Source organism: Eptesicus fuscus, chromosome 1, assembly GCF_027574615.1.
Source record: "Eptesicus fuscus isolate TK198812 chromosome 1, DD_ASM_mEF_20220401, whole genome shotgun sequence".
NCBI classification, from domain to species: domain Eukaryota; kingdom Metazoa; phylum Chordata; class Mammalia; order Chiroptera; family Vespertilionidae; genus Eptesicus; species Eptesicus fuscus.
Genome location: NC_072473.1, coordinates 55628298 through 55655923, shown reverse-complemented (window position 1 = coordinate 55655923; position 27626 = coordinate 55628298). Strand labels below are relative to the sequence as shown.

Sequence of the window (27626 nt, the reverse complement as noted above, 5' to 3'; positions counted from 1 at the left end):
TTGAGGAAACTCCATACTGTTCTCCACAGTGGCTGCACCAGTCTGCATTCCCACCAACAGTGCACGAGGGTTCCTTTTTCTCCGCATCCTCGCCAACACTTGTTGTTTGTTGATTTGTTGATGATAGCCATTCTGACAGGTGTGAGATGGTACCTCATTGTTGTTTTGATTTGCATCTCTCGGATAATAAGTGACTTTGAACATGTTTTCATGTGTCTCTTGGCCTTTCTTCTGTCTTCTTTTGAAAATATTCTATTTAGGTCTGTTGCCCATTTTTTTATTGGATCATTTATCTTCCTCTTATTAAGTTGCATAAGCTGCCTGTAGATGTTGGAGATTAAACCTTTATCAGTGATAGCATTTGCAAATATGTTTTCCCATGCAGTGGGCTTTCTTGTTGTTTTGTTGATGGTTTCTTTTGCTGTAAAAAAGCTTTTTATTTTGATGTAGTCCCATTTGTTAATTTTCTCTTTAGCTTCCATTGCCCTAGGGGCAGTGTCAGTGAAGAAGTTCTTGTGGCATATGTCTGAGATTTTGTTGCCTGTGGATTCCTCTAGTATTTTTATGGTTTCCCGTCTTATGTTTAAGTCCTGTATCCATTTTGAGTTTATTTTTGTGTATGGTGTAAGTTGGTGATCTAGTTTCATTTTTTTGCATGTATCTGTCCAGTTTTCCCAACACCATTTATTGAAGAGACTGTCTTGACTCCATTGTATGTTCTTGCCTCCTTTGTCAAATATTAATTGAGCATAGTGGTTTGGGTCGATATCTGGGTTCTCTATTCTGTTCCATTGATCAATATGTCTGTTCTTGTGCCAGTACCAGGCTGTTTTGAGAACAGTGGCTTTGTAATACAGCTTGAAATCTGGTATTGAGATCCCACCTACTTTATTCTTCTTTCTGAGGATTGCTGAGGCTAGTCGGGGTCTTTTTTTATTCCAGATGAATTTTTGGAGAGTTCTTTCTAGGTCTGTGAAATATGCTGTTGGTATTTTGATGGGGAGTGCATTGAATCTGTAGATTGCTTTGGGTAGTATGGACATTTTAATGATGTTGATTCTACCAATCCAGGAACATGGTATGTTCTTCCATCTGTTTACGTCTTCCTCTATCTCTTTTTTCAGGGCCCTGTAGTTTTCTGCGTATAGGTCTTTTACCTCCTTAGTTAAGTTTATTCCTAGGTATCTTAATTTTTTTGGTGCGATGGTAAATGGGATTGCTTTTTTAGTCTCTCTTTCTGTAAGTTCATTATTGGTGTATAGAAAAGCCATAGATTTCTTGGCGTTAATTTTGTATCCCGCTACATTGCCGAATTCATTTATTAAATCTATTAGTTTTTTGATGGAATCTTTTGGGTTTTTTATGTACAATATCATGTCATCTGCAAATAAGGACAGCTTCACTTCTTCTTTTCCAATTTGGATGCCTCTTATTTCTTCTTCTTGCCTAATTGCGATAGCTAATACTTCCAGTACTATGTCAAACAGGAGTGGTGAGAGTGGGCATCCCTGTCTTGTTCCTGTTCTTAGGGGGAATGGTTTTAGTTTTTGCCCATTGAGTATGATGTTTGCTGTGGGTTTATCATAAATAGCTTTTATTATGTTGAGGTATGAACCTTCTATTCCCACCTTGTTGAGAGTTTTTATCAAGAAAGGGTGTTGGATTTTGTCAAATGCTTTTTCTGCATCTATTGATATGACTATGTGATTTTTATCTCTCAATTTGTTTATGTGATGTATCACGTTTATTGATTTGCGGATATTGTACCATCCTTGCATTCCTGGAATAAATCCTACTTGGTCATGGTGTATGATCTTTCTGATGTACTGCTGGAGCCGATTAGCTAGAATTTTGTTGAGGATTTTGGCATCAATGCTCATGAGGGATATTGGCCTGTAATTCTCTTTCATTGAGTTGTCTTTATCTGGTTTTGGTATTAGGGTGATGCTGGCTTCATAGAAGGAGCCTGGAAGTGTTCCTTCCTCTTGAATTTTTTGGAATAGTCTGAGGAGGATAGGTTTTAGTTCTTCCTTGAAAGTTTGATAAAACTCTCCTGTGAAGCCATCTGGCCCCGGGCTTTTGTTTGCCAGAAGCTTTTTGATGACTGCTTCAATTTCTTCCATAGTTACTGGCATGTTGAGCTGTTTAGAATCTTCCTGATTGAGTTTTGGAAGGTTGTATTTGTCTAGGAATATGTCGATTTCCTCTAGGTTGTCCAGTTTATTGGAATAGAGTTGTTCGTAGTATTTTGTAACAATCCTTTGTATTTCGTCGGGATCTGTTGTTATTTCACCTCTTTCATTTCTGATTTTGTTTATTTGGGTCCTCTCTCTTTGCTTCTTGGTGAGCCTGGCTAGAGGTCCATCAATCTTGTTTATCCTTTCAAAGAACCAGCTCTTGGTTTTGTTGATCTTTTGTATTGTTTCTTTGGTCTCTATGTCGTTTATCTCCGCTCTGATCTTTATTATTTCTTTCCTTCTGCTTACACTGGGCTTATCTTGTTGCTCTCTCTCTAACTCTTTGAGTTGTTGGGTTAGGTAATTTATTACCATTGTTTCTTGTTTTTTGTAGTAGGCTTGTAGAGCTATGAACTTCCCTCTCAGGACTGCTTTCGCTGTGTCCCATAGATTTTGGATTGTTGTGTTTTCATTGTCGTTTGTTGCCATGATGTTTTTTATTTCTTCCTTGATGTCTTTGGTAACCCAGTCATGGTTTAATAGCATGCTGTTTAGTCTCCAAGTGTTTGATTTCTTTGGGTTGTTTTTATTGTAGTTGATTTCCAGTTTTATGCCACTGTGATCTGAGAAGATACTTGATATGATTTCTATCTTCTTGAATTTGGAGAGACTTTGCCTATGTCCTAACATATGGTCTATCTTTGAAAATGACCCATGTGCACTTGAGAAGAATGTATATTCTGTGGCTTTGGGGTGAAATGTTCTGAAGATGTCGATTAATTCCATCTGTTCTAGTGAGTCATTTAGGATTGATGTTTCTTTGCTGATTTTTTGTTTATAGGATTTGTCCAATGGTGATAGTGGGGTATTGAAGTCTCCTACTATGATTGTATTACTGTCAATCTCTCCTTTGATATCTTCCAGGAGTTTTTTAATGTATCTTGGTGCTCCTGTATTGGGTGCATATATGTTTACCAGAGTTATTTCTTCTTGTTAGATTTCTCCCTTTAGTATTATGAAGTGGCCTTCATTATCTCTTGTTATGTCCTTCACTTTGAGATCTAATTTGTCAGATATAAGTATTGCAACCCCAGCTTTTTTTTCATTTCCATTTGCCTGGAAAACCTTTTTCCATCCCTTTACTCTCAGTCTGTATGCATCCTTTTTTTGAGGTGGGTTTCCTGTAGACAGCAGATATCTGGGTTTTGTTTTCTTATCCAGTCTGTTACCCTGTGTCTTTTGATTGGGGCATTCAATCCATTTACATTTAAAGTTATTATTGATAGGTACTTATTTGACGCCATTTTTATTCTATACCCCTGTGTACCTTCTTTGCTTCCTATTTCTTTCTTTTTTTTTTTTTTTACAGCAGACCCGTTAGCATTTCTTTCATTGCTGGTTTGGTGGTGATAAACTCCCTTAGTCCTTTTTTGTCTGTGAAGCTCCTGATTTCACCTTCAATTTTGATTGATAGCCTTGCTGGGTACAGTATTCTTGGATTTAGACCCTTCCTTTGCATGACTTGGTATATTTCATTCCATTCCCTTCTGGCCTGATGAGTTTCTGTTGAGAAATCAGTTGCTAGTCTGATGGGGGTTCCTTTGTATGTAACTGTCTGTCTCTCTCTGGCCGCTTGTAAGATTCTTACTTTGTCGTTGGTGTTTGCCAACTTAACTATAATGTGCCTTGGCGTCGGTCTTTTGGGGTTCATTTTGCTTGGAACTCTGTGAGCTTCATGGATTTGTGTGGGTTTTTTCTTCCCTATATCAGGGAAGTTTTCTGTTATTATTTCTTCAAACAGGTTTTCTATTCCTTGCTCAGTTTCCTTTCCTTCTGGCACCCCTATTATCCTGATGTTGTTTTGTTTTGTATTGTCCCGAAGTTCCCTTACGCTCTCCTCAATCTTTCTAATTTTTGTTTTTAGAAGCTGTTGTAATTGGGTATTTTTTTCCATCTTGTCTTCTAGCTCACTTATGCGGTCCTCTGCTTCTTCTAGTCTACTCTTGATGCTTTCTATTGAGTTCTTTACAGCAGCAATGTCATTTTTCATTTCTTCTTGGTTCTTCTTCATTTCTTCTTGGTTCTTACTCATATTGTCGAATTTGTCTTCCATCCTTTTCAGCCACTTTATGACCATTTCTCTGAATTCTTTCTCTGATAGGTTGTTTGCCTCTAAATCGTTTACTTCCTTTTCTGGTGATGCCTGCTTCTCTTTCCTGTGGGGGCTGTTTCTTTGTCTCCTCATGGTCTCTCTTCTCCGGATGTCTGGTTATATAGATTTCTCTCTCTGGCGTTGATTTAAAGGTATAAAATACAACACAACCAGGCACAACAGACAAGGCACTGAACAGAATTGTATTCACGATATTAATAACCTCCAATAAAGGTAACCACCAGAGAAAGACAAATTAGGGAATCGGAGTGGAAGAGGGAGAGTAAAAAGAAAGAACAACAACGAAAAAAAAAACACACAAAAAACAAAACAAAGAGTGTGAATCTGAACTTGGGAAAAGAGCAGAAAGAAAGAAAAGAAAAAGAAATAACAGAAAAGAAAAAGAAAAGAAAAAAAAAAGTAAGAGAGACAAGAATGATACTAAGAGAGAAAAGGGGAACAAACTATATATATGGGGAGTAAACTCCACTAGAACAACCACTATTCCCAGCAAATTCCAGCAACACGAGCCTGGAGATTAATACAAACTGCAACAGCAGCTAATATCAAGTGAGGCAAGGGAAAACAAAAGTAAAAAACAAACAAAAACAAAGCAAACAAAAGAACCAACCAAACCAACAAAAAGAATAATCAAAACAATCTCATAAAAAAGCATAAAAATTCAATCTAATCAACATTCAAGCAAACAACAACAAAAGGCCCGAGAGAAAAATAATTTTTTTAAGGTAGCGTAGAGAGAGGTTTGTATGGATTTGGAGCAGGGGGTTGGGAATTAGATATATAAGTAGGGTGAAGTTTTAGCAGGGAGTAAACTGAAAAAGTAGGGAAAATCTAAAGCCAGAAAGGGTTAAGATAAACTGGGGACCAAAGGGGAAAGGTTAGGAGGAGAGTGATGACATTATGTTAGCTTTGAGATAGGGTAAAGCGATTGTAAGGGAAAGATGCAAATCGAATGTAGGACACTAATCCAAAAATAAAAGAAAGAGAAAATCAAATGACATTAAAAAAAAAAAGTAAAATAATACTGCTGATTGAAAATAAAAATGTAATAATTAAAAAGGTGAAAATCGAGTGAGGAAAAAGAAAAAAAATTAGTTTCTTAAGTAAAAGATGCAAAAATGAAAATAAAAAATATGAGAATAAAAAATTTAAAAAATTGAAAAAAGAATTGAAAATTAAAAAATAGGAAGACTAAAATGTGCAGTTGCGGCTGTCATTCACTTCCTCTATTATTCTGTTTGGTACACCTTTTTCCCAGTCTGGGCGGTATTTCAGTTCAGCTTCATTCCAGGGCTCCTCAGTGTTGGAAGCCAGTCCTGCTTTTTAAGCCAGCTGTGTCTTAATTTCTCGTATTTATTTTTTATTACACCAGAGACAATTAGCGTTTCAGCCCCTGGGTGGCAGTGTTTCTGAATTGACTTCCGGGCCTCTCTAGCTCTTTTTTTTTTTTTCCCCTCTATGGCACTCACTACAGGTTTGTGGAGGTGTGCGCCTCAGAGCTGCCTCTCTGATGGTCACACGCAGCTCTGGTCCCCAGGTTCCGAAAAAACACCTTCCCCCTGCAGTCTTTCAGGGTTTCCACCTTGGTTTTTCTATGTATTGGGCTTAGCAATCAGAGTCGGAAAGAGCCCAGGTGTGCGGATCGTGGGTCTGTGCACCAGGCTAAGGAGCCTGCACTCCTTTGAAAATTCTTAGTCTGACCCTCCTAGTCAGATTAAAATGAGTTGCTTTCAAGAGGTCACTTCTGTTAGCAGCTCAGAAGACCCCCCTCCTCATTCACGGATCACGGCAGTTCCAACTGCCACCGATTTTTCTAGGCACAGACCTCCCGGCTCCTGCAGGTCCTGGGGCTGCCGCGCTTCCCTCACCCAGCGCTTCCCTCACCCACCTCGGGGATTAGAAACCGCACCTCATTTCAGGCGAAATCTGACCTTTCCGTGGTGCAGTGAAGAGTTTCTTTGAATCCGAATGTTTGCGCTGATAGGGGACCGGAGGTCTGGTGCTCCCAGCAGTTCAGTGTTTGCAGTTGTCGCGGAAAGTCAGGTTTCCACTAAAATCCTCCTTTCCTTGCAAATGGCGAGGCGCCCGGCGAGCCCGCAGCTCCGGGAGGGGACCCAGCCCCTGTGGGTGCTGCGCGGTCAGGGGAACACTGCCCAGCACTCCCCCGCCTTCTCCTGGAGTTTAGCTGTCCCTTGGCTTGCCCACATACACTCCCTCTGCGAGCCTCTGCTGCTCCGACTCTCCGCCCCAGGAACAGACTCCAAACCCGACTCTATTCCGTCGCCATGTTCTCCTTCCCTCTGAGTTGGCGTTAATGTTTCAGTATTTTATGTTATTTAAAAATATTTAGATGTTTATTATTTAACCCAACAATGATACAAAGTCTCTTAGTTACCAAAGACTTTGGAAAATTATGTATATGCATATGAGGCTGGAGAAAAGGCAGGGGGAGGAGGGAGCAGGCCCAGCATCCTGTTCTCAGCCTCTAGTGGCTTGGATTTAAACTGCTACAATCTTCCTTAGAGATAACATACTAAGGTTACTGCTGTAACTTCTGTTTCTGGCCCTCTGGGCCAGCCCTTCCCTAGGCCACTTGTTCTACAGTTGTGAACATTATGTTAGTTTTCTGTTTTTGCCTTTCTTCTTTTTATGTACATAGATCTTCTGAGCCTCTTTTAACAACTCTTCTGCACTTCTGTCCTTCTAGTTCTCTAACTTTGCAGTTTTCTTGAGATGTCAGGCCAACTGGAGACAAAATGTAATTTTTAATACTTCTTGGCCCAACAGGTCCTCAGGGTCTGGCCCAGAGTACTTTCTCATTTGATCTTGTAGTCTTGGTAAAATTCGGAAGGCCCTTCTTCTTTGCCTTGCTGAATATTGAAGGCTTTATTTAGGTTCTGAGTCCCACTGGGGCTCCCAGGTTTGGAAATCTTACATCTGCTGGAACCACTCCAGGGCCAACCAGGTGCTCCCTTTCTCAGATAGCCATAGCCAACTTTCAAATCATTCCCCCATCTTTTCCTGAGAATAGTATTCCAAAGATAGACATTAACTCAGGTCTACATATACACTTGTGGGCCCCAAATGAGTCTACCTAGTCAGCTAAGCCACGTGGATCTTCCAGCAGAGGTTTTAACTCTTTTTTACTGCTCCAACTCCTTTCACAGCCTAGAAAAGCTGGTTTCTGGTGGCGCAGTGGCCTCAGGCCGGTTGGTGCCTAGGAGGAGGCTGGGATTGTAAATCCCCATCTTGGCTGTTCCCTCAGATCATTCCCCCTCTTACCCAGTCCCATAGGAAGGGGAAGGCAGGACAAGGGATTCCATTTCTCTGTCTGCCCTTGTTCTCTTTTAGACTTTTCTACTTTTACAGGGAGAGGGGTGACTGGCCCCTTCCTCCAACAGAGAGCACAGTCAGTTTCCTCTTGAGTGACTGGACTTTTATTAAAGTACCATTTTATTTTAAATTATGCTGTTAACATGATTGCCCTTTCTGTTCAAGGAAAGTATAAGCTAATCTGGCTGAGAGTCATATGCCCCCAGAACCCGGGAACCACCCTTGGAATGTGGTCCATCCTCATTCAAGAACTGCCCATTATCATGGAAGCATAAATCTTCTTGTCCAACCCAGCCTGCATAGATTACTTCCTTATGTAATTTCAAGTATATTGTATTGGTGTAAATTAGTTCAAAAATATTTCTTTTAGGAGAGAATAGATCTTTGTGTCACTTCAGGGCCCTTTAGATGTCACAAAGCTGTGTCTCAGTTAAATTCTTGAAATATTACATTCAGAAAAGCTATAAAATATACTCAATTTAAAGATTATTAAAGCTTAAACCAGTTTTAACATTAAAGATTTGGTCTTGACCACAGAATTAATCCTTTTCCATGTGGCTAATGAATTGTTATATTCTAGTAATACCACAGAAGTACAGAATATACTTTGAATTGTAGAGAAAACGCAGGGAGGACATGCATACCACCTGCCCATTCTCTTGCTGCCTTGCCATCAAGGGAGCAGGAATTGCAAGCTGTGCCCACCCCATAGCCTCAGTTCTGCTTCCTCCAGCCTGTGCAGGTTTGTGATGTCACAAGCAGGCACAGGCCACCTGGTCTCCTCGTAATAACAATGCTGCCTACTGGATGTTTAATGGACGTGATGCTGGGCAGGGCTTTGCAAATTTCTCCACCCTGCTGAGTTCAGCAAGTACCATCTCTCATTCTGCCTCGCCTGGAGATTGTAACTTTGGGGTTTTTTTTTTGCTCAGAGTAAAATGGCCCTCTTTTTTTGTTATTGTTGTTCTTTCCTTTTAACTTCCCCCTCCTGCTTGCCTCAGGTGGAGAAGATAATGGTTTGTTAATTACAGGCAGGTTTGGAATTACTGGGCCTTTGTTTAAACTTCCCTGGGTTGCAACATTCACAAATTTTACACTTTCAAATTAATCTTAGAATCTTAAAAATTTAACCCAGCACAGCAAAATCATAAATTAGGGAAGAACAAATTAAAGTCCCTAAAAGTTAGAAAGCCAAAATTACGTTACAGACAGACAGAAATCTCACTAGCTAAGAGTTTCTGGTGGTCTAACACCCTGAGAGGGAGAGCAAGATGAGTCTCCAAGAATAAAGATTCTTGGCAGCTGCTGGACATCCTGCAATCTCTGTCAAGTGTTCAGCATCACCACAGACAACTGGGCTTCCCCCAAAGCGGGGCTTGCCCCATTTTTAAACAAATTAAACAACAAAGAGACATAAAACATCAACAAACACTCAAAAAGGCATGCACAAGATACTAAAAGTTCAAACTGAAAGATGAAACAAAGGGCTGGAGACCATGGGATACCAGGATACAGGCTTCATTGGAGATCACCCTACCAGGCCTTCTTCCAGACAGGAAAAGGGAGAGAGAGAGAGAGAGCTTGTGCCTGGGTGAGAGTGCCTTTTAAGGGGAGGAAAAGAGGGGACAGGGCTTAGGGCACTCAGCACATGCTGATTGGTGGTTTCATGTAAGGTACATGGTTAGGGGCCTAGGGATTTAGGAATTGGGGGCTTAGGGTATATGGCAGGTGCTGATTGGTGGTTCAATGTACAGTCCATATAAGGTGTTCAGGAATGTCCGGCTGCAGGTGGAGTTTACGTCATACTCCGTCCATCAGTTGGGGGAAGGGAGGATCTATCATTCCAGGCTTTTGCTAATATTAAAAAAATTGAGAGTCTGGGCAGGGTCAGGGGGTGAAGGTCTATCTTCCGTAACTTTTTCCAGCTGAGAGGGGGCGTCGTTAGGGGCATCTACCCGGGGTCTCAAGGATTCTGGTGTTAGGTTCTGAATTCAGTGCCAGATAGATCTCTCCCACCTTCTGGTTGGTGAATGCCTGCATTCTGTTCTGCAAGAGACTAGTGAAACAACGCATGAGACAGGGGCCAAAGAGAAAAATTAAAGGAATAGACACCAGTTGGCCTAATGATGGGTGGCTGGATGAGGAGTGCAGCAGCATAATTTCCCCAAGGGACTGGTTGGTGAAGTCTTGAGAGCGATCCTGTTGAGTCACTTGGGAGGTAAAAGCTGGTCCTGAGGCTGCCACAGTGTCACTTGTTTGGTTTTGCTGCTTTTCTGGGCCTGGAGCTGAAAGACAACTAAGACCTAGATGTTATTTTTAGGGGGGAAAAGAGTAGGGGTTTCAATTGCCTCACTAGTGATATGAAAGGGGAGAATAGGTTACCCTGGGAGTGAGGTTCTTGCTTTCCCAGTTTTGCCCCTTGCTGGGCATTCACATGTTTCTTGTAGGTCCTGATGTTGTGGAGCGGATGTGAGTGAATGACCACTGGAGCCCAGAACAAATTAAAATTTAGGGAGCCTTTATTAGCCGGGTGGCTGGACGACCCGGTGACTGCTCTGCCATTCTCCACGCAGGGAGACCAGAGAGCAGCAGCGACCCTTTATGTAGGACCGCTTTTAAGCACATGAACCACATCCGGTTTTTGCAGAACAAGTAACCCAAGACAAAACAGTTTTTCCCAAGCAACGTCAGGATCATGCCAATGACGACCATGTTATTCACAGGGTCATCCTGTTCTTCAGAAAGCTGACAATGTTCTACGAAAGAAGGCTACGTGCTGGGAAGGGGCCATGAGACCATATCTCAAGGCCTGGCCTGGTGTCAGCAGTGACATCTCTATCTGGGGCATAGTCCATGGCCTCCCTGGAAGCATGCTCAAAAATTCCCACTCTCCAACACTGAGACAGGGTTTCACAATAGGTAGAGCAGTGGTTAAGCTCCCTGTGGCAGTTCCGACTCCTGCTGTGATGCTGAGGGTTAGGAGGAGAGGGATGATCTGGACTGCCCTTTTGTGTCAGATATGATGGGTTACTGGACAGGTAAAGACTGATTATTGGGGGCTGCATCTACATTGGGTGAGAGATAGACGAGAGTACAGGTTCCTGTCCAGCTGATGGGGAGATAGATGTATGTGTTTTTCCCCACAGAGGAAGAAAAATCCCTATCATGGAGACAAGCTGATAAGTGTAGGGAGAAGAGGTGGGCTAAAGGGTATGAGATTCCTTTTTCTAGTTCGGTACTCCAAGCTGAGAGAGTAGTCACCATGGCGCTACCAATAAGGGGTGACAAATGAGTGATTGAGATTGTATTGCAGTGAAAGTGGGAGGGAAAAGGAAGGAAAGGAGTAGTGGAAGCCAGGGACCTGGATGGTTGGATAAGAGGTTAGACACTGAATATTCTGGTTTAGCTTAAGAAGTATCCAGCAACCTTTTCCTGCCAGGCTTGGAGACTGAAGCCTCACTTTCTTGCTGAGAGTTCCTTCTTCCTTTCTTTTTTCTTTCTTTATTTCTAAAAGGCAGGGGGCGGGGGAGGGAGCAGGCTCCTCAGCCAGTTCCCAGGGTAGCCAGGCTTCTAGCCGTTTGAGTCCCAAATGGCCACATTGTTCCTACAGATAATGATCTTAGAGGAGATAAGGCATTTACAGTCCAAGGAATGGCTCAGCCTTGTGGGGTAAGAGAGTGAAACTGAGGTAGGTGACTGTGGTTTGGGACAACTGGGTTTTATGAGGGGATGCATGGTAGCCCTGGCCGGGCACCAAGGTAGAATGAGAAAAGAGTGAATGGGGGAATTTAGTAAGATGCAGTGTAGACATGAGATGGCTAATGGCTGTGAGACTAATCTGTCAACCCCCATAATAGAGACTGAGGAGGGGACAAGGGTCCCAGCAAATTTGGAGGGCAGAATAAGTGGCCCTAGTGTCAATTAAAAAGGAGATCGGCTTACCTGCCACCACAGTCGTTACCCGAGGCTCTGTCCTGGTGATGTAAGTCTGTGGGGCCCTGTCGGGGCCTGGGCAGCTTCTTCAGTGGCCAGTCCCAGGAGGTCTGGGAGCTCCAAACGGGATCCAGAGGGCGGCCATGCTGGACTGGCTGAGGCCAGACCCAGAGGAGCCAGACTACAGTCTGATTTCCAGTGGCCTTCCCTTCCACACCTTGGGCAGGGCCCAGGCGGGGGTCTCGGCTTTGAGTAGGACTTGGCTCAGTGTCCTTCCTTGCTGCATTTTAAGCATGGGTCCGGAGGAGGCTGAGCCCCTGACTTACCCGCGGTTGGAGGACCGGCACTCCGTTTGGGGTTCCTGAGAGTGGTGGCTAGGAGCTGGAAGGCCTCCTAATGGGCCTCCGCCTTGGCCTGATCTCGTCTTTGATTTTGGATTTGGGTCTCCTTGTCTCTATTATTAAAGACCTTAAAGGTTAGGTTAACGAGGTCTTTTTGAGGGGTTTGTGGACCTGCAGTTGCGGCATATGTCGGGGAGTAAAGGTGGTCAGGTCAGTGGGAAAAGAAACCTGAGATGCCTCTCAATCTGTGAGGCTGGATATAGAGAATGGGACATGGACTCAGAATATGCCCTAGTTCCTGCTGCCTCTCTCGGGGGTAGAGTGGACACGAGAGTAGAAGAAGCTGTTGAGGAAGGCAGTCTTTGGGCCTGAGAATGAGTGTTAGATAGAAAAGCTGTTTTAGAGCTCAGGTTCTCAGGATTTGGGCTCTCAGGGACTGGGGAGAAGGCGGCTGCTGGTTAAGAGGATCTGAAGAGAAAGAGTCTAGACGTTTTTCAATTTGAGAAAGGTCAGAGAGTGAGAAGGGAAATGGCCAGCCACCTGTAAATTTGTTTGCTGGAGGCCACAGGAGTGGAGATTAGGCAGAGAGCACAGGGGAAGGCGGGGGCGGGGGGTAGGAGTTAGAATTCTCAGAGGTAGAAATGCCCCATCCTGCCTCCCATAATGAGGGCGGGACCAGGAGGGACGTTTCAGGGAGACTAAAGCTCAGGAAGTGAACATCCTGAGGGAGAGATTGAGACATGTGGAGAGAAACGGTCCGCTGGGTTGAAAGAGTCAGAAGACAGAGAAAGGGGTTTGAGAGGACAAAGAGGACTTCCAGAGGAGGGTCTGATGGGTGGAACCTGAGTAAAGCAAGTGGGGAGAGCGGGAGGGTGGGTGGGGAGGGGAAAGCCTGTTCATAGGAATCTCGAATGCTTCCCAATCCGGTGGCAAAATCATCTAGATCTCGGAGGATATTGGAATTTTCAGGCCACAGAGAGACATTGTCGAGTTTATATTGTGGCCAGGTAGAGCTTCTTTGAGGTTACAAGAAGGTTTGGATTGAGGGGTTCCCATGACCAGATGGAAAGGGCCACCGAGAAGTTGGGGAAGGAATAAGAAGCGTCCTTCTTTTCCCTCTGCCAACCTGTAGAAAAAAGGACAGGAGAAGGTTGCAAGGTCGTCACCCTGAACCTTTCCCATGGAGTAGAGCAGAGTTTTCCCGGCCAGGTGAAGCAACGAGATTCCGCGACGAGATTCCCACGTGTCCTTGCATGGCAGGGTTTGAGGAGTGTTCTGAGCAGGCCAATCGACTCAGAACCATGCCGCTGAGCAGAGCCAGAGCAGGAGTCAGAAGCTCGGGGCTAGGTTCGAGGATAGTCCATGCTCACCCAGTTTTGGCACCATGATGAAAGATTAAATAGAGGGCTGGAGACCATGGGATACCAGGATACAGGCTTTATTGGAGATCACCCTGCCAGGCCATCTTCCAGACAGGAAAAGGGAGAGAGAGAGAGCTTGTGCCAGGGTGAGAGTGCCTTTTAAGGGGAGGAAAAGAGGGGACAGGGCTTAGGGCACTCAGCACATGCTGATTGGTGGTTTCATGTAAGGTACATGGTTAGGGGCCTAGGGATTTAGGAATTGGGGGCTTAGGGTATATGGCAGGTGCTGATTGGTGGTTCAATGTACAGTCCATATAAGGTGTTCAGGAATGTCCGGCTGCAGGTGGAGTTTACGTCATACTCCGTCCATCAGTTGGGGGAAGGGAGGATCTATCACAAACTATGAGTAATGTCTTCTGTCTCTGCCCCCCCGCCACCCCCAGAATTCCAGCATTCTCCCCAATTGATTATTGTAGGAGAATGTATTTCCTAGGCCTGGAATTTCTGTTTCCCAATCTTGGTCATAGCTGGAGACCCCTGATTTCATGGAGAGACATCTGCATTGCAGGCAGCCATCTGGGCCTTCTTAAAATTCTCTCTCTCTCTCTCTCTCTTTTTCTTTTGGCAATGTTTTTATTTTACTTATTTTTATTTTTTATTTATTGTCTAAAGTTTTACATATATCTCCTTTTTCCCCGCTTGAACCCCCACCCCAGCCATTCCCACCCCGGTGCAGCCCCCACCACCCCAGTGTCTGTGTCCATTGGTTATACAAGTGCTTTGGTTGCTCTCTAACACCCCTTCCCCTGCCATTTGTCTCTGAATCTAATTCATCAAATTATGTTGATCATTATATCTCACATATGAGTGAGATCATGTGATATTTATCTTTCTCTTACTGGCTTATTTCACTTAACATAATGCTCTACAATCCCATCCATGCTGTTGAAAATGGTAAAAGTTCCTTCTTTTTTATAGCAGCATAGTATTCCATTGTGTAGATTTACCACAATTTTTTAATCCACTCATCTGCTGATGGGCACTTAGGCTGTTTCCAAATTTTAGCTGTTGTAAATTGTGCTGCTATGAACATAGAGGTGCATATGTCCTTTCTGATTGGTGTCTCTGGTTTCTTGGGATATAGTCCTAGAAGTGGGATTACTGGGTCAAATGGGAGTTCCATTTTTACTTTTTGAGGAAACTCCATACTGTTCTCCACAGTGGCTGCACCAGTCTGCATTCCCACCAGCAGTGCACGAGGGGTCCTTTTTCTCTACATCCTCGCCAGCACTTGTCCTGTGTTGATTTGTTCATGATAGCCATTCTGACAGGTGTGAGATGGTATCTCACTGTTGTTTTGATTTGCATCTCTCAGATAATTAGGGACTTTGAGCATGTTTTCATATGTCTCTCGGCATTCTGTATGTCCTCTTTCGAAAAGTTTCCATTTAAGTCCTTTGCCCATTTTTTGATGGGATCATTTATCTTCCTTTTTTTAAGTTATATGAGTTCTCTGAAAATTTTGGAGATTAAACACTTATAGGAACAGTCATTGGCAAATATGTTCTCCCATGCAGTGGGCTTCTTGTTGTTTTGTTGATGGTTTCTTTTGCTTTTGCAGAAGCTTTCAATTTTGATGTAGTCCCATTTGTTTATTTTCTCCTTAGTTTCCTTTGCCCTAGGAGCCGTATCTGCAAAGATATTGCTAAGACATATGTCTGTTATTTTGCTGCCTATGGAGTCTTGTAGGATTTTTATGGTTTCCTGTCTTACGTTTAAATCCTTTAGCCATTTTGAGTTTATTTTTGTGTATGGTATAAGTTGGTGATCTAGTTTCTTTTTTTTTTTTTTTGCATGTATTTGACCAAATTTCCCAACACCATTTATTGAAGAGACTGTCTTGACCATCGTATGCTCCTGCCTCCTTTGTCAAATATTAATTGAGCATAATGACGGGTTGATTTCTGGGTTCTCTGTTCTGTTACATTGGTCTATATGTCTGTTCATGTGCCAGTTCCAGGCAGTTTTGAGTACTGTGGCTTGGTAATTAAGTTTGATATCTGGTATTATGATCCTTCCAACTTTGTTCTTCTTTCTCAGGATTGTTGTAGCTATTTGGGTTCTTTTTTTATTCAAGATGAATTTTTGGAGAGTTTGTTCTAGATCTTTGAAGTATGCCGTTGGTATTTTAATGGGCATTGCATTGAATCTGTAGATTGCTTTGGGTAGTATGGACAGTTTAATGATGTTGATTCTACCAATCCATGAATATGGTATGTTCTTCCATTTGTTTATGTCTTCCTCTATCTCTTTTTTCAATGTCCTGTAGTTTTCTGAGTACAGGTCTTTTACCTCCTTAGTTAAATTTATTCCTAGGTATCTTAATTTTTTTGGTGCAATGGTAAATGGAATTTTTTTCCATTTCATTTTTGTGAATTCATTATTGGTATATAACAAGGCCATAGATTTCAAGGTGTTAATTTTGTATCCTGCTACATTGCCAAATTCATTTATTAAGTCTAGTAGTTTTTTGATGGAGTCTTTGGGGTTTTCTATGTAAAGTATCATGTCTTCTGCGTATAAGGACAGTTTTACTTCTTTTCCAATTTGGATGCATTTTATTCCTTCTTCTTGTCTGATCACTATGGCTAGAACCTCCAGTACTATATTGAACAGGAGTGGTGAAACTGGGCATCCCTGTCTTGTTCCCATTCTCAGGTGAAATGAGATTAGTTTTTGCCAATTGAATATGATGTTGGCTGTAGGTTTGTCATATAAGGCTTTTATTATGTTGAGGTATGATCCTTCTATTCCCTCTTTGCTGAGAGTTTATATCAAGAAAAGGTGTTGGATTTTGTCAAATGCTTTTTCTGCATCAATTGATATGATTATGTGATTTTTGTCTCTCAATTTGTTTACTTGATATATCACATTTATTGATTTTCGGATATTTTACTATCTTGCATCCCTGGAATAAATCCCACTTGGTCATGGTGTATGATCTTTCTAATGTAATGCTGAACCCAATTTCCTAGAAATTTGTTGAGGATTTTAGCATCTATGTTCATCAAGGATATTGTCCTGTAGTTCTCTTTTTTTTATGGTGTCTTTATCTGGTTTTGAAATAAGGTTAATGCTGGCTTCATACAAAGAGCTTGGAAGTGTTGCTTCCTCTTGAATTTTTTTGAATAATCTGAGGAGGATAGGTTTTAGTTCTTCTTTGAATGCTTGGTTGAACTCCCCTGTAATGCCATCCAGACCAGGGCTTTTGATTGATGGAAGATTTTTTTGTTATGTTACTTATACAATTCTTTTTTATTAAGGTATTATATGTGTACATATCTTACCATTGCCCCCACCCCCACCCTACTCCCATACATGCCCTCACCCGCCATTGTTTTGCATCCGTTGGTTATTCTTTTATGCATGCATATAAGTCTTTCGGTTGATCTCTTATCTCCCCCACCTCTCCCTAACCTTCCCACTGTAATTTGACAGTCTGTTTGATGCTTTATTGCCTCTGTATCTATCTTTTTGTTCATCATTGATATTTCTGACTCTCTCTCCATCTCCCTTTGTCTCAGAAATAAATAAAAATATATTTAATAAAAGTAAAGAAAACAGAGGCATAAGGTCTGTTATGCATTAACAATTTTAAAGAACATCAATTATAGAAGAAAAAGACTAAGAAAAAATAGTGTTTCCAAATACCAGATATAACAGTGAATAGTCAGTAGATCCTCACAGGGCATTGCTGTGGTTATCATCTAAAGCCACTTTGTAATCACTGTCAGTAAACAGTGACAGCATTCTTTGCCAGATACTTCAGGAAATCATGCAAATGGCCCAACAATTATGTAAGGCTCTTCTTCTCAAAGGGCATATACACCGATATTGCTGTGATTCTTATGAATAATCTCAGTAAGTGTGGTGCTCCATAATCCTGGGACATTGACGGCACATTGAGGATTGGGGCATACTGAAGCCTCTCAAATTTGTAGAGCAGGTGAGTGCCCAACATCATGTTGAAGTATTCTTTTATTTCTGCCATGACCATTCACTGAAAATTCCTTATTATCAATATTTCCTTGCTACTTCTTGCAATTTGCATACTCTTCCAGAATGGCATCTACATTTTTCTTAGCAGGTTGTGGAAACAGCTGATTCTGCCTGGTAACTAAGTCCCAGTCCTCAACAAATCATGGTTTAATTCTTCAGGAATCTTCCTGTTTAACTTTCATTCTATTCTTAAATAGCTCCTCAGTTTTAACAATGGAGTCTGCCTGGGCCCTTTTCTTCCAAGGTGGCTGAGGGGCTTCACTGCTACTGCCACCGTCTCTATTTCCAGGAGTCTTCTGTTTGTTCTTTCTTTCTTTCTTTTTTATGATGTGAAAATTATATGAAATTCTAGTTTCAGTATTCTTTTTTTTTTATTTCTTTACTAGTGGCCTGGTGCACGAAATTCGTGCACATTAAAAGGGAATTAATTAGAGGAAATATTTTAATATTGCTATTTGCCCTCTCTCTATAATAGAAGTGTGAGAGATAAAAGGAAATGAGTACAGTGTATATGAAAATAATACATAATTTCATTAATAAATAATAACAAAATGATATAACAATAACAAACTCATAAAAACAACATTGATGCAAATAATGACTGATAAAGTGATTAAACTTATTCTAATATCTCCCTGTATACCACATTAAGAGTGAAAACACTTTCAGAGTGCTTGACTAATTTCCCTTGAGAAAAAGTATTTACAACTTTAACTTTAACGTCACATGCTCTTCAAACTCGAGAGAAAGCAACATATAACTGACCATGTGCGAAAACGGGTTCAGGTAGGAATATTCCTACTCTGTCTAGAGTTTGTCCTTGTGATTTATTAATAGTCATCGCAAATGCTGGCATCACAGGAAACTGTCGTCGAATCAATTTAAATGGGAGGCCAGTGTCAGATGGGGACAAATCAATTCTTGGAATCAGAACAACCTCTCCCTCTGCAGATCCTGTTAATACTTCAGCTTCGATAATGTTAGGTCGTAATCTTTTGATAATAAATCTGGTACCATTACAAAGACCCCATTTACTATTAAGATTTCTCAATAGCATGATGATTGCACCCACTTTCAATTTTAATTTATGGCACGGCATTCCTGAAGGAGTAATACTATTTAGAAATTCAATGGGAAAATTTTCCTTTTCAGCATCATCTGTTGAGTCAATGGAATCATCACTCAAATATGTGTGAAAATCTCCATCAAGTATATCCAAAATTTCTTCATTTAATTTTTGAACGTGCTCATTTTTTGGACAAAGAATTGCACGTTTAGATATATTTTTAATATTATCTATAGATATACTATTTCCAAAGGTGGCTTCAATAATAGATCCATTCCATATCATTTCATGGGGAATTTCAATAATATCCATTCCTAAATGAAAACTGCTATCAAGTTTGCCATCTCCAAGTTTTACTAACCATTCACTATAAGCAGAATCCTCTGATCTCATATTTGTTGTAAGAGACAACTTTCTGAAACATCCCCTAACATCACAGTACTTTAAACTTGTTTGTACTATGGCTGATCGCATAGCATGCGGCACAATACTGAGACATTGTCGAAAATCTCCCCCAAGAAGGAGAACTTTCCCACCAAATGCAACATTCAAATTCATAATTTCTCTTAGTAATCTGTCTATGGTGTTTATAGCATGACTGGATGCCATGGTGCATTCATCAATAATAAGAAGTTGGGCCTTTTTAATAAACCATTAGCAACTTCGCTCTTTATATCGAGTCTGGAAATTGAAGTTTCATTTAATGGAATTGGTCATTTATATTGGGAATGAAAGGTTCTTCCACCATTAAGTAAATTTGCAGCAATTCCTGTAGATGCTGTGGGTAAAACAGTACCACCACGACCTCTAATATAATGTATTAAAACTTTATACAGATATGTTTTTCCACTACCACCTGGACCATCCAAGAAAAAGCATTTGGGGTGTACAGTTTGATCTTCAATGGCTGAAGTTATAGTGTGAAAGGCTGCCAACTGTTCATCATTCAGAGAATTTATCAAAACTTCTGCATGTTGTCGTTTGTACGATTCATCACATGTATTTGCATTCATTAATAAAGGATAGTCCGGAAGTTTGAAATATGAACATTTCATTCCATGCAATGTGAATACCTCTTGAATTTCTTTAAGGGCATGCATTTCACAGTTCTCACAGGTACCTTCTCTTTGGTGCAATTTCCAACAGAAATCTTCAATAAAATGAGTTTTATTCTCATCCCATAATTTGTCTGCAGCAGAAGGACATCCAAACACACATATGTATGCAAAAAGTTGCTGTAGTTGTTTGGGCATATTAAGGACGATTGCATCATCAATCGTATCTTTCCAGATAGTGTCGTCAAGTAATAATCCTCGGTGTTTAGCAGCTTCATGAAATGTATCATAAGTTACACCTCCTACAGTTCGCAGATCCTCAAAACTTATCGCACCTTTTACATGCAGAAACAAAAGTCTAAGGTAATATCGTTCTGGTTCTCTAAAGCTCACAGTGAACAGTCTACCTAATACTTTATTCCCACCCTTTCGGCGTTTTGTCCACAAAGAATTATTAAACACATAATGCTGTGGAATCTCCCAATAATAATAATAATTACGTGCATCAGAGTCTTCTCTATTCAATAAGAACCAAGCCATCAAAGTTGAGTTATGTCTTTTAGCCCTATCTAAAACTTCAGCAAAATCATCGGCATGAAAATACAAATTCTGATCATTTGGCAAATGAATAGCTAATCTTGTGATTGCATGAGATTGGTCATGCATTCACATTGCAAAAAGTCTCCAAACAGCCTCAGGAGCACTCACATACCTGGACTCAATGAAGTCCTGTACTTCGTCATGATTGATAATATTTTTTTCAGAAATTTGAATATTTGCACAATCGTGCCCTTTATAGATGTATTTAAATAGATATTTGACACTTTTAATCGATGCACAGACTTCAACATTTATATGACAGTTATATTTAAGGCACAAATATGGATTATAAGGGACAATCCAAGTGTTATCGACAACTTTATTTCCAATAGACATGGTGCTACCAGATCTTCGTTTGTATTTGGGATATCCATCAATATTTCCAGTGGTCGCATTTTGAAATTCTTTCAGATATCCCTTTGAACATTTTCCATTTTCCATACATGGACTATTTGGATTTTGTATTCCACATGGTCCATGTACCATATTTGATTTTACAATTTGAAAAAGTCGAGGACACTGGTCTTCATCTGGAATTTCTGCCTTAACTATACGGTCAATGTCATCTTCTGAACGTAATTTGGACTCACTATCTAATATCAGTAATATATGAGTATGAAGCAGTCCACGTTTCTGAAATTCAATGACATGAATCTTAGCTATTACTTTGCCAAATAAATGGAATTTGCATACATCATTTAAAAGAGCGTTCAGCTTAATATTAAAAACTCTGGCTACCAAGTCAGGTCTGTTTTCAACTTTTTGCCAGCGTTGTAGATTGTTTGTAATATCTGCCCATTTAGGGTTGCATGTCATGGTTATAAATAAATCTGGCTTGCCATACTTCGTTACAATTGCCATAGCATCCTGATATCGCTGCTGCATATTTCTGGGACTACCCTAAAAAGATGATGGGAGTATTATCATTTTACCAATCGGTACATTGTCATTTTCAGATCTAGATTTGAGATAATCTATCAAACCACTATATTTTTCAACTCTCAACTTAGATTGGTTTGCTTTAATGAAATTTATCCGATTTGCTTCCATTTTTAAATATGAATCCACAATAAACTGTTGAGTTAATTTTCCTGCATTTAAAATAGTATTGAACATGTCCCTCACAGAGAGATGAAATCCATAATACTGCATTTGTGTGACTCATGTCCTTACATTTTGTCTAGTATTATTGTTGCATACACTGTTGTCTTTGAGTCTTAATGCAATATTTGTTCCCCATACTTTTTCACCATCTGGAAAAAGAATAGGATATGTCATTGCATCTAATGTAGGGAACAGGATACTGATTTGTTTCATTTTAGTGGCACTTGGATTATTGGGATCTGGTTTACAATGAATGAGCGAGTCACTTGCAAAAGGAGGTTCTCCATCTTCGTTTCTGAATATGACAGCAACCTCGGTTACACGGGGAGAATTATATCTACCTGGGTCACTGTTACAATCATATTTAATTGCCATAGTTACTTCTGTGCGAGCTATACCTTTTGCTGCTGCTTCAGTTTGGGCTTCCTTTTCTACCTCATGTAGCATTTTGTACGATTTTGTTAATTCATTTATTTCATGCATGAGGTTACTGATGTTGATCATGAGTCTTTCTGAGCAGCCCTGGTTCTCTGGCATTGCTAATCGTTTACTTGTAGCTTCAGCTGTATCCAAAATATAGAGTTGAGCAAACTTCCGAGAAACACCATCCGAAGGATGTAAAGTTCCAGTACGGTGATAAACTTGTCCGTGTATTCTAAAACAGTATGGCCCATACCCTGATGGTGATGCAATATTTGCACCCATGGAAGCAAAAGCAAAAGAACTATTTGTGGATCTAATATTTTCCATGAAATTTTTACTGTCAGAATCTTCGTTTGTCATTAATCTTTTTAAATATGCTGGGTATTCTGGAAAATGTATATCATTTAGACAGACTTTCCCTTTGCTACAACATCGAGTAAATTTCCCATCGGATGGTTTTTCATCAGAGAAATTTAGTGATAGGCAAAATTCACATCTAACAGTCATTCCACCATAACTATGTTCGAGAATTGCATCCTCATATACTCCATTATTGCTGAGAAGGCAGTTCCTACCAATGTTGCTAGTACTTGTTGATGACTGTTCTCTAGACCTCTGTCTTCGCCACCACCTTCTTTCAACTTCATAGGCACGTTGGTCTTTAGACATTTTCTGTCGAAGATGCCGGTGTATTTCGGCTTCAGAGCGACGTTTTTCCAATAGCTGCTCTTCAGATACATTCTGTCATAGACATCGCCTTCTTTCAAGATCAGACGCCCTTTGCTCTTCAGACATTTTCTGTCGATAACGTCAGCATCTTTCTGCTGCAGAGCTACGTTGTATCAACAGTTTTTCTTTGGACATAGTCCCACCTCTCTACTGCCACAGTCTGAGATAAGGTGAATGAGTCTTAACTGTCAGGCCTTTGAGCTGTGTGACCAGCGGCTGATTCTGGCCGTTTCTGTGGGGGTGGGACTTCCTCCTACCATTTGTCAATTTTCACAGCTGAGATGCGGAAGCTGGGGCTCCAGAGGGAGCAATGCCCTCTAAGCTGCCAGCTCTCTCCCTCTGCTCGAGCCCACAGGCGGGCCTTGGCAGAAGTTGCCCAGGTCCTCTCGGCTAGAACCCACCAGCAGTGTGCGGTACTGCCACACACCGCCAGCCTGGGTCCGCGATCCAGGCAAGCACCGGCCTAGGGCTTTGCCCCCCGCTGCTTGCCCGGGCCCCCATTGTAGCTTGGAACAGGCAGGCGGTGTGATGGTGGCTTGGATCAGGGCAGTGGCTAGGGCGCTGACCCATGCTGCCTGCCCGGGTCCCCGATCTGGGCTTGGCTTGGGTTCCGCCCGAGGCGGTGGGCGCTGCAGGGCTTGGCTGGAGCCAGTGCCTGCCAGTCCGGGTCCTGATCGGGGCGTGGCTTGGGTTCCTCCTGCCTTTGCTGGCTCTGTGGGGCTTGGCTGGAGCTAGCGCCTGCCAGTCCCAGCTCCCGCCTCCGATGGCAGGGGGTCCGCTCATGCACCAGGGGGCTTTTGGCCTGGAGCCCAGCGGACACCCAGCTCCCTGCAATCCGTGGCAGGGGGTCAGCTCAGGGCGCCTATGTATGCAAATTACCTGCCATCTTAGTCTGGTTTATTTGCATACTCGCTCTGATTGGCTGGTGGGCATGGCTTGGCTGGTGGGCGTGGCCTAGGCATAGCGAAGGTGTGGTCAATTTGCATATTACTGCTTTATTAGGTAGGATTGATTAAGGTGTCACATATTTGTCCTCATCCCCCCATTCCCATCCCACACCCCTCCCCACGGATGCCCCCACCCCCCTGTTGTCCTTAACCATTGGTTAGGCTCGTATGCATGCACACAAGTCCTTTGGTTGATCTCTCCCCCCTACCCCCACCCTCCCCTACCCTCCCTCTGAGGCCCGACAGTCCGATTGATGCCTCCTTGTTTCTGGGTCTGTTCTTGTTCATCAGTCTATGTTGTTCATCATTTCCCCTAGATGAGTGAGATCATGTGTTACTAGAAATATGCTTATAAGAACCGAATGTGAGACAAGCAATAATAGTTATGCTGACAGGCAAATGAATCAGTCTGTAGTGAGTTTCTTTCTGGACCAACAGTTCTTTTGAGACCCAATTTCAATGTCCACCAGTTCCTTATGTGTACATGTCGGCACTGACTTTTCAGCTCTGGATGGTGGACAAATGGTGGTAATGCAGGTCCGACTCCATCTGGTTTGTTCTCACCCAGACCCAGGGGCGCGGCCTCACCCGGACCTGGGACCCAGCATCACCCAGGCCCCGGAGCACGTGGCCTCACCTGGACCCAGGTGTGCGCGGCCTCACCCGGTCCCGGGATCCAGCCTCACCTGGACTCAGGGGCGCGCGGCCTCACCCGGACCTGGGCTCCAGCCTCACCCTGACCCAGGGGTGCATGGCCTCCCCCGGACCCAGGGGCGCACAGCCTAACCCGGACCTGGGGGCGTGCGGCCTCACCCGGGTCCGGGATCCAGCCTCACCCGGACACAGGGGCGCGCGGCCTCACGCGGACCCGGGACCCAGCCTCACCCAGATCCAGGGGCGCACGGCCACACCTGGACCCGGGATCCAGCTACACTCGGACCCAGGGGCGCGTGGTCTCACCCGGACCCAGGGGCACGTGGCCTCTCCCGGACCCAGGGGCGCGGCCTCATCCAGACCTGGGACCCAGCCTCACCCAGATCCAGGGGGCGCATGGCCTCACCCGGACCCAGGGGCGCGTGGTCTCACCCGGACCCAGGGGCACGTGGCCTCTCCCGGACCCAGGGGCGCGGCCTCATCCAGACCTGGGACCCAGCCTCACCCAGATCCAGGGGCGCATGGCCTCACCCGGACCTGGGATCCAGCTTCACCCGGACCCAGGGGCATGTGGCCTTACCCGGACCCAGGGCTGCGTGGCCTCACCCGGACCCAGGACCCAGCTTGACCTGGACCCAGGGGCGCGCGGCCTCACCCAGACCCGGGACCCAGCAGGGCTTCGTCTTCTTGATCCCAATTCCTGTCGGTCAATTCCCTCTCAGCAATTCCATCGGCCATTTTCTCAAAGCTCCGGGGCGGCTTCCGCGGAACTCGCTGGGCGGCGGTCTCGGCGAGGCTCCGGTGCGCCCGGTGCATGGCGGCGGGTTGGTCCGAGGTTGCTGCGACAGCGCTCGGGTCTGCAGCGGCAGCCGGTCGCCAGGCGTGCGCACCTGGCCACTTCTGGGGTGCAGAGATTCTCGAATGACTCGGATGTCAGCAAGCGCGGAGTCTCCCACCCCATGACCCCCAGGGGCTCATCTGTCCGTGCTCGGCAGCAAGCGGAGCTGTCCCCTTAGCCGGATACCGCCAGGGGAACCGTGCCGAGCACGTTCCAGGCCGCCATTGTGTCGCCAGAGCCGTAGATCTTAAAGTGTGATCTTTGGCTCATCGGTATCCGCATCATCCTGCGTCCCCCTCTCTTTTATTCTAGCCATAGAGCATCCGCCCAGCCAGCCCACCGGTGGTTCTGCATGGTGTCTGCTCTGTTCTCCAGCCGCAGTTTCAAAATTGTTGTGGTAGGCAACAATCAGGCGTCTGCCCTATGCCGCCATCTTGGTCCTCCAGAAGGTTCTTAAGTAACCTTATAAATGTGGTTCTGAACACTGTGTTGTCCATTAGTTTACTTTCCTTCATCCCTTCTATTCGTGACCTGCTTCGGTGTCTCCACCTTTTGGCTGCCTCCCTATGTTGATGGAGTGGCTTTGTGTGGTCACTGACCTATAGGGGCCGGTAGCTCAGCTTCCTCAATCTCCCTAGGTGGTCGCTCTTGGTACCCCCCCTTTGTGGGCTGAGTGCAAAGTCTTGGTGTAGTTAAGCCTTGATTGCTGTTGGTACACTGGGAGGATTTGACCTCCAGTCCAATTGGCTGTGAGGATCAGGTGTGTCTACGCCGGGAGACAGCCTTATTCAACTAGACTTGCAAAATCGTAAAAGCCTCTGTGCTCAGCTTAGATGGGGCGGAGTTTCAGGGTGGAGCCTACAGCCTTGGCTTCCCATCAGCCCCGCCCTATGAGGTTCCTAGGTCTCAGTGTCCCTCTGCATGTCCTGCAAACACTTCTGAGAGAAAAGCACCCTGGAGTTTTGCCCGCTGCCAGACAGTCTAGTCTCTCCCCCAGTGAATCTGGATTCCCAGATTCTCGCCCGGAACTGGGTTTCAGTGTAGTCGGAACTGGGGCTCAGCGCAGTCTGGTGCTTTTGTCTCCTTCCCACCAGGGCAATTCAGCAACACAGTCAACAGACCATCCTCTGTGCGCATTCCCGTGCGCACCTCTGGTGCTCTGCCTTTCGCCGCTTCTCTGCGTTTCCGCCTTACAGCCCAGATTCCCCCAGTATGAGCCTGGCTTCCCAGGGTCTCGCCCGGAACTGGTGTTCAGTGCAGTCGGAACTGGGGTTCAGCATGGTCCGGAGCTTTTGTCTCCTTCCCGCTAGGGCAATTCAGTGGCACAGGCAACAGTCCGTCCTCTGCGCATATTCATGTGCGTGCCTCCGGTGCTCTGCCTTTCACCCTCCTCTGCATTTCCACCTTACAGCCCAGATTCCCCCAGTATGAGCCTGGCTTCCCAGGGTCTCGCCCGGAACTGGGGTTCAGTGTAGTCGGAACTGGGGTTCAGCGCAATCTGGAGCTTTTATCTCCTTTACCCTAGAGGACGCCAGCCAGGCAGTCATCCGCCCCGTCCTCTCCGGCTCTGTCCTCCCCGCACGCGCGCATGCTCGTGTCTCCGCCCGTGTCTCCCCCCGTGTCTCCATACCTCAGGCTTTTACGGCTCCTCTGGTTTTCCTTGTGGTTTACTCTTTCCTTCTAGTTGTGGGCATTTCAGTCAGCCAGCTTTCCTGTGGTTATGGATGATGTCCGTTTTGACTTTTAGTTGTATTTTTGAAATTGTTGTGCCAGGCTGTAGGTTAGGTGTTTAACCTATACCGCCATCTTGGTTTCTCTGTGTTTGTTCTTTCTTGTCTTCCTCATGGATCCTGAAGGGGGGATTCACAGAGCAACCCCCATGTACTCAGGAGGGCTGGTTTAAGATTTTTCTGCTGTGGACAAGCTGTCTTCTTTCCTGAGGAAGCCCCTCTCATTCTTACTTCTCTGCATATTGCTTCTAGTTGGTATTTTGAAGTTGTCTTTTTCTGCAGACTATTTTCCATGAGTTTGAGAACTCTGCTTTCTGGAACTTATTCAACACTGTTTTTATTTCAATCAATAATCCTCTACCTTCTTGCTCTTCCGTAAGCTCCTAGTATTTTCCCAGGTGGGATATTTGGAAGGATGAGTTGGGAGACACAACCCAAGATTTTGTAATCAGGATCAGATCTTCTGACCCTTACAGCAAACTAAGCTTTTCTGATAGTGGCCTGAAACAAGAATCCGGTTCCTTCTAGCAGCGTATATGTGATCACTGCTGTCCCTCCAACACCATAGTCCATGCCATACTGGTGATTTTTTTTTAGTTTAACATTTATTCCTTTAGTTGAACAACCTCTACACACAAAATAGATGGTTTAAGATTTTTGAGTAGAAAGGAATTTAGATCTTAAGAGGTTGTATGAGTCTAACATGTTTTCTAGAAATAATTTAATTGAGCCTTTTAAGACCCCTGAAGAAAATAAGGAAAATTGGCTTAAAAGGAAACCAGCAATTCATTTTTGGAAACCAAACTACTTATTAAGTCAGCAAACCCAGAATTGGAAATTGGGGCCATTTCCTCTTCTATATTTCCTACATGCTAAAATTTTCCCTGGGAAACAGAAGCCTAGTCTACTAGAAGACAAGAGGCAAAAAAGAATGTGGTGGTATGCTTTAACATTAAGGTGAGCACAATTTAAAACCTCAAAAGTTTGAGGAATGGTACAGATTTTGAGGCTACTTTGAGCAGGATGAGAAAAATAACTAGACAATGCATAAGGCTAGACTGGAAACTATGAACTTGTGTTCACACCAACTACATGACTTTCCT

At 43.6% G+C, this 27626-nt stretch overlaps 1 protein-coding gene and 1 pseudogene across 1 annotated transcript in view; one reads left to right on the top strand and one right to left on the bottom strand.

Moving 5' to 3' along the window:
- The window catches only part of PHKA1 (phosphorylase kinase regulatory subunit alpha 1), a 369719-nt gene that overhangs the window by 68920 nt on the left and 273173 nt on the right, over window positions 1-27626 (top strand). The window lies entirely within an intron of this gene.
- Window positions 17060-26859, bottom strand: LOC103304975 (mortality factor 4-like protein 2; annotated as a pseudogene).